A 12,801-nucleotide genomic window follows, 5' to 3' on the forward strand; every position below is an offset into this window, starting at 1 on the left:
AGCGTCGATTCGGCCGTGACGCGAGGCCAATTATTATAATTACCGGAATTCACGGTGCGCAATTAGGCCGGGCAAAGGACAGGAGGCGCACGGTTGCGTGTATCGCCCTTCTCTCCTCCTTTATACCACTTGATTTTCATCCTTGCGTGTCGTATATCGATTATAAATACCACGACCGCGTTATTACACACATGTGCAATTACACCGGCAGCTCTCGCTATTACATTATCTTCGGCTTCGTTACGTTTCGTTTTAATCGACTGGAGAGCCGACTCCACGCGTTCCTCCGGAGGACGATCGCTCTCTCTCTCCGTGAGCGCCGGATTCCAGTTAGCTCCGTGGAATTTAAGTATCGCGTATGCGTTCCCCAGGATCCTTTCGCGGCTGTTCTATCTTAATTACCGGGCTGATTAATAGTCACGCGTGCGGCTAATTAATCGACCGCTTTTGCCAGCCTGGTTTCACCCAGGCCAGGCTTGCACGAACGCGAGGGCTTCTTGTTGGTTTGCTCCTTTCGTGGAGATCGAATATTTTCGTCGAACCAAGCAGGTATGTTTACTTATCGGTACACTGAAGATCCTTATGCAAATTTATATCTTCGTGGACACAATTAAACAAATAGAAGTGAAATAGAAACTCGTTTCGCTTGTTACAATCGAGATTATAACGAGCACCGTATTTTCAATATTTTATATATTTTTCTATATTGTATCCACTTTGCGTAATTTCTGTATCCTTAAATTTGTCGTAAATGGACAAAAGTCTGCAATCCACTCGTCAGAGGAAAACCGAAAAAACGAAGGAAGAACGAAAGGGTCACGGTTAGAAAGAGAATACGCGAAGGAAGAGAAAGGAAGAAAGAAAGGAAGGAAGGAAGGATGAAAGAGACGAGAGTTACCTGTGTTCACGTGGCATGTATACACGGTGTAAACAGGCACGTCCGTGTGCTCCCGCGTGGAGCAGGAAGTGTCTCGTAATAAAAGAGTGACTTCCGTCGGTGAAACAATACCGTCCGCGGGATTACCTCGTCCACGGCTCGGTTCCATCTCCTCTGCCTCGTTACCTTATCCAGCCGCTGTTAATTTGCGTCGAAAGTAATTTAGCGCCGTCTCGTTGTCGCTTTTGTTATGATTCGCCGTGCTGTCCCTCGTTGGCAAGCAACCGAGGGGACGACAGCTTTGTTCTTTTGCGCGGGAACGAACAACATTCGAGGAACGATACTAGGAGTTGAATTTCTTCATTTTTCTTTTCTTTTTCTTCTTTTTTTTTTTATGAGAGTTTGGTAAGATGAAAGTTTCGACGAAATTTGTTGTAACAAACGCAGCTATACAGTTCGTGGAGAAACGCGATTAATATATTCGCGTCTATTTCTGCGTAGAGAAATTTCGATGGATTTGTGGAAGAAACCGTGGTTTTAGATTAATTGCTTGAACGAGTGAAACTTGAATTTTGTTGCAAGAAAAATAAATATATTTTGGATTCCTTGAACGTCATCGAAAATTATATTGGAGAAATTGACTTTGTTTTTGAAGGAACACGTTTTTGACAAATAATAAGAAAATGTTATATTTAATGTTGTAATATAATAAATGTATATATTTCTGTGAATTTAGTCAACATTTTCCTCCTATTGTTATCGTATAACCTCTCTCTTTTCACTTTAAGCATCGCTCTTCAATTCTCCATTGCCGAGTCTCACGCTCGTTATTTTGTAAATGATCATCCACAGGTGTTGAATTTTACGCTAAAGAAACTATTTAAAAGAGCGACTCGGTGAAATAATTGGTTGGCACAGGATTATTATATTCTCACTTCTTCCACGTCCACAGCCAATTATCGTGTGCCAGTCGGAGATGTTTTATGTATGTTTGTCGCGTTGTCTATTTGCCGTTAATTTCCATCGAAAGTGATTTATTTTCTCGCTTCGATAGAGCCTCGATTAATGAATTCGACGTTACCGGGAGGACGAATACTATTAAGAAAATCGTGTCGAGTTGTAGAACATTTTGTATCGTCTCAAACACGTTTCTCAGTCTTTTAAGTATTATATCAACATCTTGGATCTACTTAATATTTAAACGAATCTCATGATTCAGGTTTTAAAACAAGATGATGCCTTCTTTTATATCAATCCCGCTGTATCTGATTTGGTATTTAAATATCCGTTGGAAACTTAGATCGTAGTTTATATGATTCATACCGTTGAGAAGTTACCGAAATTAAAATAAAAATTACCTTGTTTGATATTTCGGTATTCAGTAGGTCAATTAAATGTCTCTGTTCGGCGTCTATAAAACCGACTCGTAATTTATAAGTTGGAGCACACGACAGTGGAGTTACTTTAATTGCCATGTTATTGCTATTGGCAATGAAACGTTTTTTTATAGCCAAAAATTTACACGATACATCGAGTCTGTGGAATTTATCAGTTGAAATTATTTCAACTTTTGTATAGAATTATAGCCAAGCGAGCGTTGTCTTTGTCCAGGAATAACGCAGATAATATATGAGAACAATTGCTTCTTAAATGGAGGAAGAATTAAGTAAGAAATAATGGGATAATGGAATAAGTACTACAACTACACAGTTTCTAAATTGCCTAGAATGGCAAGTCCAAACGTTTCACTTTCGTACATTGTTTTCTTCTTTTCTTTCGCTCGGGGAATCGAGACGGTAGCTAATTTCTTCGTAATTTTTGCCATGATACAGCTTCCCTCTAACTTTTTGTTTCTCGAGATACTATATTGTCTTAACGTGTGTCAGACTTGAAACTATTTGATGATGTTTCACTTTATCGTTGCTTCTATTAATATCGAGGTATTTCTTATGTTTCTAATCGAATCGGAATTCTCAAACACGAATTTGTTAAAAGTTAACAAGAGTAACAGATAATCGGACTCGTCCCCTTAACTGTAACAAATGGTAAAATTAATTTAGATCCCTCGAAAATACATAAACATCGTCAGTCTGGTTATATCAGTCCTTACATACTTAGACTAAATAAATTATATCGCTGTACAACGTTCATACTTAACACGCACAACTTGCATTGCTCGCGACAAGTTAATAAATCAGAGTCAAAGACATCGGATTACCAGCGCGTTGAAAGCAAATTTAACAAATTCCAGTTCCTTCCGAATATCGCCACACAGCCATCAACCTTGTCTCCATCTAATTTCGTACGAGTCGTGTACGTACCGATTATACGTAGAGCGAGACACGCGTCTCGTCGAGACATCGTTTGCGATACGTCCCGTTTCTGAAATCACAGGGTCCCGCGTGATCGATGCCTTTCTCGTGCTCGAATAAGCAGCGACGTGTAATCACTTAATCCAACGGTGCAATGGAAACGCGGCGGAATCGTCGTGATCGCGAAGGAACAAGATGGAAGAACGGCGAACGAACGAAGGAGAGAGAAGAAAAGGAAGAAGAGAATGGTTACTCGCACGAGGCAAAGGGACTATCGCAGCGAGAGGACGTTCTGCTTTATCAGTGCAAATGGGATGCCAGCGTGTTTCCATTAATTCAAATCGCGGAGTAAAATCACGGCGCGGAATGTCCATTAAAGTCAAGCGGGGAGAAGTCGTTAGCCTGTTCGTGGCGACGTAAAGTGCCGGGCGTTACACCGTCGGTGTCGCGTTTTAACGCGGAAACTCGAGAAAAATGCGTCAGCCAGGCCGAGGTGAGAGAAAGAGAGAGCTGTTTTTCTTCGTAATAACGTCTTTTAACGATCAGCACCGGTCGGTAGATTCTCCGCCGCGAATCGAGTACCCGCGACGACCAACTGGTAACGCGTTGGAGGAAGATACGCGAAAACGCCAGTCAGCTTTATCTTAACTCTCGCGTTAGGCTTGTCCCGTGTCGCGCGACCTTTTCGTGCTTCGTCCAATCTCCGACGAACGGTTTAATTAGCCTGTAAACCGCGAAATACGAGTCAGATCATTTTCCAGATTCGACGAGCAGTCGATGAATTAATCTAGGTTCGTTCACGCTAGAAAGTATCATAGTGGTCGGAACGATCAATTTTTCATAGAATTTTTATAGATTCGCAATGATAGCTATTCAGGGATTTGAATGTTTTTTTTCATAGAAATTTTATAGACCATTTTTCTAATCTTTTTCGATCATAGATTTTTGAGGATTCGAATATTTTGTAAAATACGTATGATGGAATCAAGGTGATTTCCTCTGATGATAGCTCTTAAGGGTCGAGAAAAATTTGAAGTAGATTATTCCATAAAAAAATTACCATATTTTCACACTTCAATCTATAATGAATAACAGAAATACGACTTGATCGACTTCTTTGATCATCCGCGTTCCAGAACATAGCGCGCCATGAAAGAAAAACGAGTTCATCGGAGTGGAGAGGGAAAAAAATGTACGAAAGCTACGACTGGCAATGATCACGCAGCATCTTATGGCTATGACTACGACTAGAAAAAGATCACGGCGAGTTAGAAGAAGAACGAGAAAACAGGTGGGACGTTACGCAGGTACTTTGGCGAGGGTTTTTTCTCGCCACGCGAACACGAAATCGTTTAATTCGAACAGGTCGCGCGGCGCGTTCGAGAGGAGACGAACAGGCCCGTGAAATGGACGTTCCGGTTTATCCGCGCGTATAGCGCGCGCATCGTGCGGCTTGTTTCCATTAATTCGCGTTGCGCGACGAACTCGTGCTATAGGAATGCCCCGTTCGAGTCGTTAGGAGGAGAATGGCAAAACGAAACGGGCTAATTCACGACCTTGTCGTTGGATGCGTCTGCAGCGAAATATCGATTATGAACCAACTCGAAAAAGACGATAAATTAGGCTCAATTACGCTTATTAACCCTCGTTTAGATTAGTCAAGTTACTTCGATTCAAGTCGCCCGAATTATTTGATCATACTTTACGTTCATGATACGTTTATAACTACAATTAACATTCATATAGACGTAAATTCTTCTTTCGACAACATTTTAGGCATCTATTTTACATTAAGTATTCTGTCGAATTTAGGATACTTGAACAAACGATTGCAGGCTAAGTAACTTCAATTTAAATCTGCGTTCATAGGAATTATTTGACAGTAGAATAGATGCAATCGACCATCAGACATTGATATCTTTCCTTTCGTCTTTAAAGATCATAGCAGATCTTCGTTGAAAGAGCGCGGAATGTGTTTTTATTTTTATATTCCTCTTAAAATTACTTTTATTATCATCGTACGTCACAACCTTGACTCCGTTTCAATTATAAGATATTTTATTCGAGCTTAATTCTTTCATTATAATAATCGAGACTAAAAGGGTGCAATGGAAATGAATTAACTGGACTGGACTCGTGCTCGATTCATCGATGCATAAATGAACCATAATATCGTATCAGTAACGATGCTGTGACCCCTATGAAATCGATCTTGCCATTTCAACGTTGGCCGCTTGTCGTTTCTCGAGTTATAAGCTTTAAAGAAGATTATAACGCGTTGAAGTTACTCGTTCGTACGATTTAGGACAATCGCGATAATTCGCGATTATTCGCGGAGAGATTTATGATGACAAAGCGAGATGAACTTAGAGAGCAAAGTTCAGTCAAGTAGGCCATGAATTTCACTTATGCATGGAAAAACTAGACCCGACTATGGTGGAATGCGATCGAAGGCGTCGAATTTCTTTGGATAATTCGAAATACAAAAGTAGCCACGTATCTATAGGTCAAATCTAATTAAAGAGCGTATGCATACGAAGAAGAAATATGCGACGTCCGGCGAAATGTGCGAAGAGTGATAAATGAATTCGTCCAAAAACATTGGTGACAGAAAGGAATGTCGCGAGGAAAAGTTGAAGTTGTTTTATGAGACTCGGTTTTTGCAGGCGGTGGCATTAAGGAGATTTCAAGGTTATTAAACTTTTTACAATGAAAAACGACTTTTAATATGCACGACTGCAGTTTACATTCGAATGGATTTAATGACTACGGTCGTTTAAAGTCAATCGAGGCCACGATGGAAGATAAAGCGATGGTGTCATTTTAATTACCATCATTTTTTATACCTTAATGCCGGTTTATTAGAATTCCGAGCATAGAAATCTGTAATTTTTAATCGCGATTCTATGATAAAAGATAAAAAGAAAATAATAAGCCTCTGATTAACATTCTTGCAAAGCAGATTGGCGTGAATTATCTTCTCAATATTTATGTAGTGTGACATTGTAAAACCCGGTGTTATTCGTGACAATCATTTTTCATACAGCGTTCAATGAAGATTTATGTGACACATAAATATAGAGTTTAAATTCGGAATATTAAAGCACCGAGATAGATATTAATTTTGTTAGCTACGACTGTTAGAACAAATATGTCAAAGTCGAGAAAACTCAGTGAATCGTAGAAATTGTGAAAATAGTCGTCGATGCAGTTGAATATTTCTAGTTTATATCGCGTCATCCACTGTCGTTATTTCTGAATGATTATTTCAAGAGAAACGAAATCAAATGGAAGATTCAACATTTAGCACAAAAGATTCATTTCGTTCTTCGTAAAATCTAAATCAAAGGGATTTATACGACCGACGAATCTCTCGAAATTAGGAATTACTGTTTCAATTAATCGCAGTGATCACATTCATATAATCGTACAATCGTAATTACGAATTAAACAATCCGAAGATAAAGAACTTCTCGAACGAAGAAACAGTTATTCAAAGTTTGACGATGAGTAATTCGGATTTTATTGTAACGTATTAGCTTTAAAAAAATCAACCTTATTACGCGACTATCATAAACAACAACATCTTATCAACCTAATCAACCTATTAATTAATTTTCATCCTGACAAGAAATAAGCGAATGCCTGATCATTTCAGGTATCTACTCACGCATATATCTAACGATCCATCGTAATCTTTTAATCAATTTACATTCCAACAAAACTAACCAGGTATCTGACCACTGTAGGTCATATCTACTTGAGCAGATACGTCCAGTATTATCGTAGAAACCAAATGGATACAAGTTACAAATTATAACACATCCCAGAACATAATACTCGACAGGATTACATTTCAACAACCCTTAGAAATTCTTCAGGTAATCAACGCTGGCAAGAATCCCGTAAAACGCGCGACGATAATTACAGTTAATCCAGCGGGAATAATTCGCGAAAGATGGCGGCGGCGTTGAATTGAATCGGCCGCGAGCGGAAATATTCATTTTCCGCTGGCGAAATCATTTATCGTGACCGGTGCACGGCCGCTGGACGCGGAAGAAATTTACCGCAAAGGAAACAGATGCGTGCCCTCGTGCGCTAGCTTCTTTCCTTTTGATATTTCTTCTTCTCTTCGTGTTCGCGTTCGAGCGAGCTTCTGCGATCGCGCTCATGCGTGAATACGGAATCGCTTCATTTAAGACGCGTTGCCGTGTATCGTGGCGGCTTCCAGAGGCAAGAAGGCGAAAGAAAGAGAGAGAATGTAAAAACCGACGGTTAAGGACATTTCTATCCGTTGCCGCACGCTGCTTGAACAAGCATGTACCTCCTATGGGTTAATTGAAAAGAATTATTGCAGCTTAAAGTTTAATGATCGGTCTCCTTTGCCAGTTGATAGCGATAACCCTTTCCTTCTTTCGTGTTCTTCTCCCTCGTTTTCCTTTTCTTTTCTTTTCTTTCTGTCTTTCTGTTTTTTTTTCTTTTTATTTTCTTTTCAATTTCAAGTCGAAGAACTCGAAAAGCACACGGTGAGTGTACTTGTACTAATGAAGTTTATCGAGACAGGTTCTTCGTAATCAATCGATCGTGACAGGTTAAGATGTAGACGTAATTTTCCAAATTAAGTTTGACAGCTTGATGCATGTACATATGGCTGTTTTTTCGCCGTGGAAACAGGTTGGAGAAGCAATCGTTCAGAAATTGTTGTATGATTTCGTTCTGAGAGCGGAATAATAGAAATTGTATATGTATGATTTTTTGGGTGGCAAGATGTTAGAAGTTAATTCGAGGAATATGTCTTGTGTGCGCAGATGAGTCTTGTTCTTGTATGTGAGATATTAAGCCTTGTTTCAGGCCTACATAGATATGCTTTTCTCCACAGATATTTCGTATCGTACATGTAGCTGATATTTGTTATTAACTTTTAATTTACAAAGCAAATCACGATATTACAAATATACTTTATTAAAAGAATTGCTCCTTCTTTTAAGAAGGCAAAGGCATAAAAATTGTAACTATAACATTTCAATCTTAAATACATATTTTCCTATTTGTTATTTTATTTTCTATTATCCATTTTGTTCTCTCGCTTGTATTTCAGCGCAACCATTTTACAAAACATTACTAACTACAAACGAAACGAATAAAGGCTGCCATCGATCTTCGTCAAAATTAATATCAGCACATTCTATTCCAGAACCAAGGTAATCAGAGGCACGTACACCAGAGTGTGTAATTTCGTGCAACAGCTGAAACTTCCTACGAAAAATGTAGCTGACACTTTACACAGCGTACCAAATAAATTAAGAATCTAATTTGTCAGATCCTGTTCCAGAATCGTTCGATACCGAATCATGGGAATAAATCGTACAAATAATATCGACGAATCAAAATACTTTCACAATACGTTCTCGTTAAGCAATAACATCTAAAACAGTAATTACAGAACTTCAAATAGCCGATTTACATCATTGCAAGAATCTCGCCAAATATATCCAGATTTTTGTCGGTACTTATCGAGCCAATTTGTACTTCGGTAAGTGGAATAACTAGTTTCACGCGTGCACCTCCCAATATACCAACCCCTGCAAACGAAATCATTCACTGTCTAAAATCCTTTCAGCTCCAAAACTTATCTCGTTTTACATTACCAAGCTCATCACACCGCATCAATTCTACATCATCATCGATCACGACCTACTACAACATTTGACTAAAAAGATCATTAAGAATAATACTTCAACCCCTGTAACTCCATTTCCACGAAAAAAAAGTAACCTAAAGAAAACTGATCAACCTAAATCCTCGCAAAAAGAGTGAATGCGCACTAAGATTGCAAGACTAAGTCTACACGTATAATCGAACGTACATATACAGTTTCCATATGAGTAGGCTGCTAATTTTTATGCAATCTCATATTTTTATTAACACAGCTGAAGGAGTGGAAATCGTTGAATCGGTGAAACGTTACGGCAGGTAATTCGCTTCGAATATTTTCTCTATTTTTGCATTGTATATACGTGTTGTATATTTTTGCGACACTAAATTTTCCATAAATGCATCAAAATGTACGCATTTCGATCATCGAAACGTCCATTCGTCGGAACGACAGTTCGTCAGAGGACGCGTGCACGGCAGTTACAGCCCACCGCAAACCTTCTCCGATCTACGGTAAACCTCTTGTCCAAAGGTTCTCCGGTAAATTCGCGCGGAAGTCGCCTCTCGATAAAGACGAGCCAATATTGCGCGCGTTGTTCACGCGTGGCGAAAGATTACCGATGGCACGCGCGCGGCCAAGCATCACGAATTTAAGATTCCGGCGGATGCCAGCTGGAAAACGGGTCCACGATGCTCCGAATGGACAGAGCGAAAGAAAACAGTCGAGCCAACCGACGATCGTGACTATTAAACAAAAAAAAAAGTGAGGAAGATCTGCGTAAACGCGGAATGGTCGGGGACGAAACGCTGCGCGAGGTGCTTTCGTTGGGAAAGGATAGAGAGATACGAAGGTAAGGAAGGCGCGTTCCGCTTTATCAGCGCGCGCCGCATGCCGCGGCGTGTTTCCATTAATTCGCGTCGCGGGGCAAACTCGTGCCGTTGGAATGCCCGTGCTGAGGCCGAGGAGAGAAGTCGTTAGGCCTGCGTGCCGTTCGGCCGGGCAACCGGTTTTCCCATCGGTGATTCGTCGTTAATTCGCCGATGGAGAGTAAGTAATCGCACGCGTACCAACGACCACCTCGAGTGTGTTACACGGTTACCTTCGCGCCGCGCCTACCTCGGGGTTGTTCCGATTTTCCTCGGCGATAAGCGCCGCCACTTCGACGCGAGACGCGAGAAATTCCTTTGACCCTTTTTCGGACTCGTCGGGAATCGCCGCGTTCCTCTTGGCGCGATTCCAACGCGTGCGCGAGACCTAACCGTTGTCATACGTCGCGCTATTTTTTTTTCTTTCGCGCGACCTTCCGATTACACTTTATGATTTGTAGAATTGTTATTTATTCATTGAAATGCGGGATCTATAATTGTATACATGCATATACATATGTAAGTTGAAAGATTGAAAAGATTAAAAGGTGTATACGTCACTGAATTCTGAAAAGGTTTTTTCGTTTAGTTTCTCGTTGTTTGATACATTGTTTGATGATTCTTGAAGGCCGTGTGCTAATAATTAATCGACAGGAAGACTCAGATTCAAACCCCAATTTGCAGTTTCAATGGAATTAAGTTTAATTGTGGCTTAATTATACGGAGTTTTATTTCCATGGAAAGATCAAATCTTACTTCGACAAACTTCAACACATTCCTACATTTTTGTTGTTTCTTTAAAAGAAACAATGATCGAGTGTTCAGGTATATATATCGTGTTAATAACTTTTTAATATTAGCGATTCCACTCACCAGATAAGTTCGCCAGCATAGAAGTAGAGGTTCCTTCTGCAACAAAGGCACAAACTAAATATGAAGTGACCATATAATAATGTAATTGTTGGAAGTAACATAAGATTCATACTAAGATAAAAATATCATGCGTACGGAATTACCATATCCAATCTATAGCAATACGTATTTACCAATGCAGCATCGGTTGGTTAATGAATGTTGTGACGCGATCTTGCTTCTCCCACGCGTAATCGACGCATATTAATTGCAGTTTAATAATACCTACACCTTACTCAATGTTTAGAAGTTGCAACACGATGTTATGCAACTTTATTACGTACGCGTTAAATTGTTTTAAGTTACATTGTAAGAAGAGAATTACGCGAATCTCGCTTTAGGGACGTATTGGATAGTTTTCATCGAATAAGCGGTGAGATAAAGAAAATGGAGCTTCGATGAAAATTGCGAAGCTCGCGAACTTGGAATCTTGATTAATAAAAATGGAGAAAAAGTTCAGCGTAACTCGAAAAATAAATTAGTCTTGAACCATTGGATTAAAACAAGACTCAAAATAGTTGGAAGTAAAATACGTTACTAAAAGATTCACGAAGCTATTCTACAAAGAGTGTCTAGTATCGTTTGAGCGGCGTGAGAACTGGCGCCGCGCACTTCATATTTTCTTTTCTTTCCCTCTCTGAAATTTTACAACGCTTCGCTGGTCTTAAATGCGCGGTGACACTTGTCGTTCGAAAAGGTGGACTCGCTTATCTGGAAAAACGAGCAACTGCCGAGCAAAATTGTTAAATATGCCAAGAGACACTCGCGTGGCGTGCACGCACGCGCGATCCCGTATTATTATATTTTACTTCGCGGCGCGCGGAAACCCCAGAATAATTTGCACGAATGAGCCGTAATTATTTAAGGGTTTGCATATGTAAGAAGGGTGGCGGCGACTAACTAACAGCTATAGTTATTTTAGCCACACACATTATACACCAACCTCTATCGATTCGCCTTCGCCTTCGCGAGACGAGCTCGTTTGCCTCTTCCGGGAACCACTGTTCGCAGACTAATAAACCTTTCGCCGATAATTATCGTTGGCACCGCGTGACTTTCCCTTTGACGAGACCGTTTGCTTCGAGAATAACTTCGATTCGTTATCGTGCACTTAGTTAGAATTTATTTAACTTTAGAACTTACGAAAGGAAGTCGTTATTTCTTGCATGTTAAAATCGTGTACTCGATTAATGAAATTAACAAGTTTACAGAAAATCCAATGGATCGGTTTAACTCCTGAGAGGCTTTCTCTTCTGTTCAAGATTTATTGCATCTATTTGCGAGAACAAGGATACCACAAATTGAAATTGACTTGTCCGTACAAATTTTTATTTCTAACTCGAAGGAAAGGTTTAGATATGTTATCCCATATTTTCAAGCTCTGATATATGCTGTTTCAAACTATTATGTGAGACCTTCATCGTAAGAGAACGAAAGTAACTTTCTGCGTGTCTCTCGTAAGCTATGAAGCTGAACGACCACCTGATGTGTAGGCGTCGAAACCAAGTGTGCAATAAACCTGAATCAAGAAAAATCGAACACTTTTTTCTCCTACTCTTTCGGTCTGGACAGCTTCTTAACTGCTCCACTGCGTTACGATTAATTTGAAATCAATCTTGTTATTCGGTTTTAATCTCTCGTATCAATCGTACATCGATATTATACATTGAACATCTCATGTTATTAGATTACGTTTGAAATGTTACATAAATTATTCCGTAGTTAGTAGTTATAACCCATGGAATATCAAGACAAAAAACATATCATTATTTAAAAGTATCTGTTCGTAGATACATATTAATTTTCATACGATGTAATTTAATCATTTGTAAAATTCCTGAAACCAATCTGACTGAAATCGTTGTGTCTATATTGATTTCTAATTCTACGCTCACGGAATTTGTCCGGTTAATATATTAACATATTCGCTGCCGTTAAAATACGAGTATCATTTGCGCAAGTATGAGAGTATCAAAATTATCATCAATTTCTAACCTGTAACTCTGTTGCAGCCCACGAATTTTCATTTCTAACTCTCGTTTCAACAAACACAAAGACTTTTAACGTTTGACAAAATCTTTTATCGCAAAGTTAGAATGAAAATTATTAAAATTATTAGACAATAACAATAACATTTTTCCAATACTTTCCTCAAGGTAAAGGGACTTTCCAACAAGA

General features: G+C 39.4%; 1 protein-coding gene across 8 annotated transcripts in view; it reads right to left on the bottom strand.

Moving 5' to 3' along the window:
• LOC126863993 (zinc finger homeobox protein 4-like) overlaps window positions 1-12,801 on the bottom strand; it is a 410,183-nt gene that overhangs the window by 253,399 nt on the left and 143,983 nt on the right. For all 8 annotated transcript variants that reach the window (XM_050614831.1, XM_050614828.1, XM_050614820.1 and 5 more), the window contains one exon: window positions 10,585-10,620. The gene's annotated coding sequence lies outside the window, so the exon portion shown is untranslated. The remainder of the gene's footprint in view (window positions 1-10,584; window positions 10,621-12,801) is intronic.

The sequence above is a fragment of the Bombus huntii genome, chromosome 3, assembly GCF_024542735.1.
Source record: "Bombus huntii isolate Logan2020A chromosome 3, iyBomHunt1.1, whole genome shotgun sequence".
NCBI classification, from domain to species: domain Eukaryota; kingdom Metazoa; phylum Arthropoda; class Insecta; order Hymenoptera; family Apidae; genus Bombus; species Bombus huntii.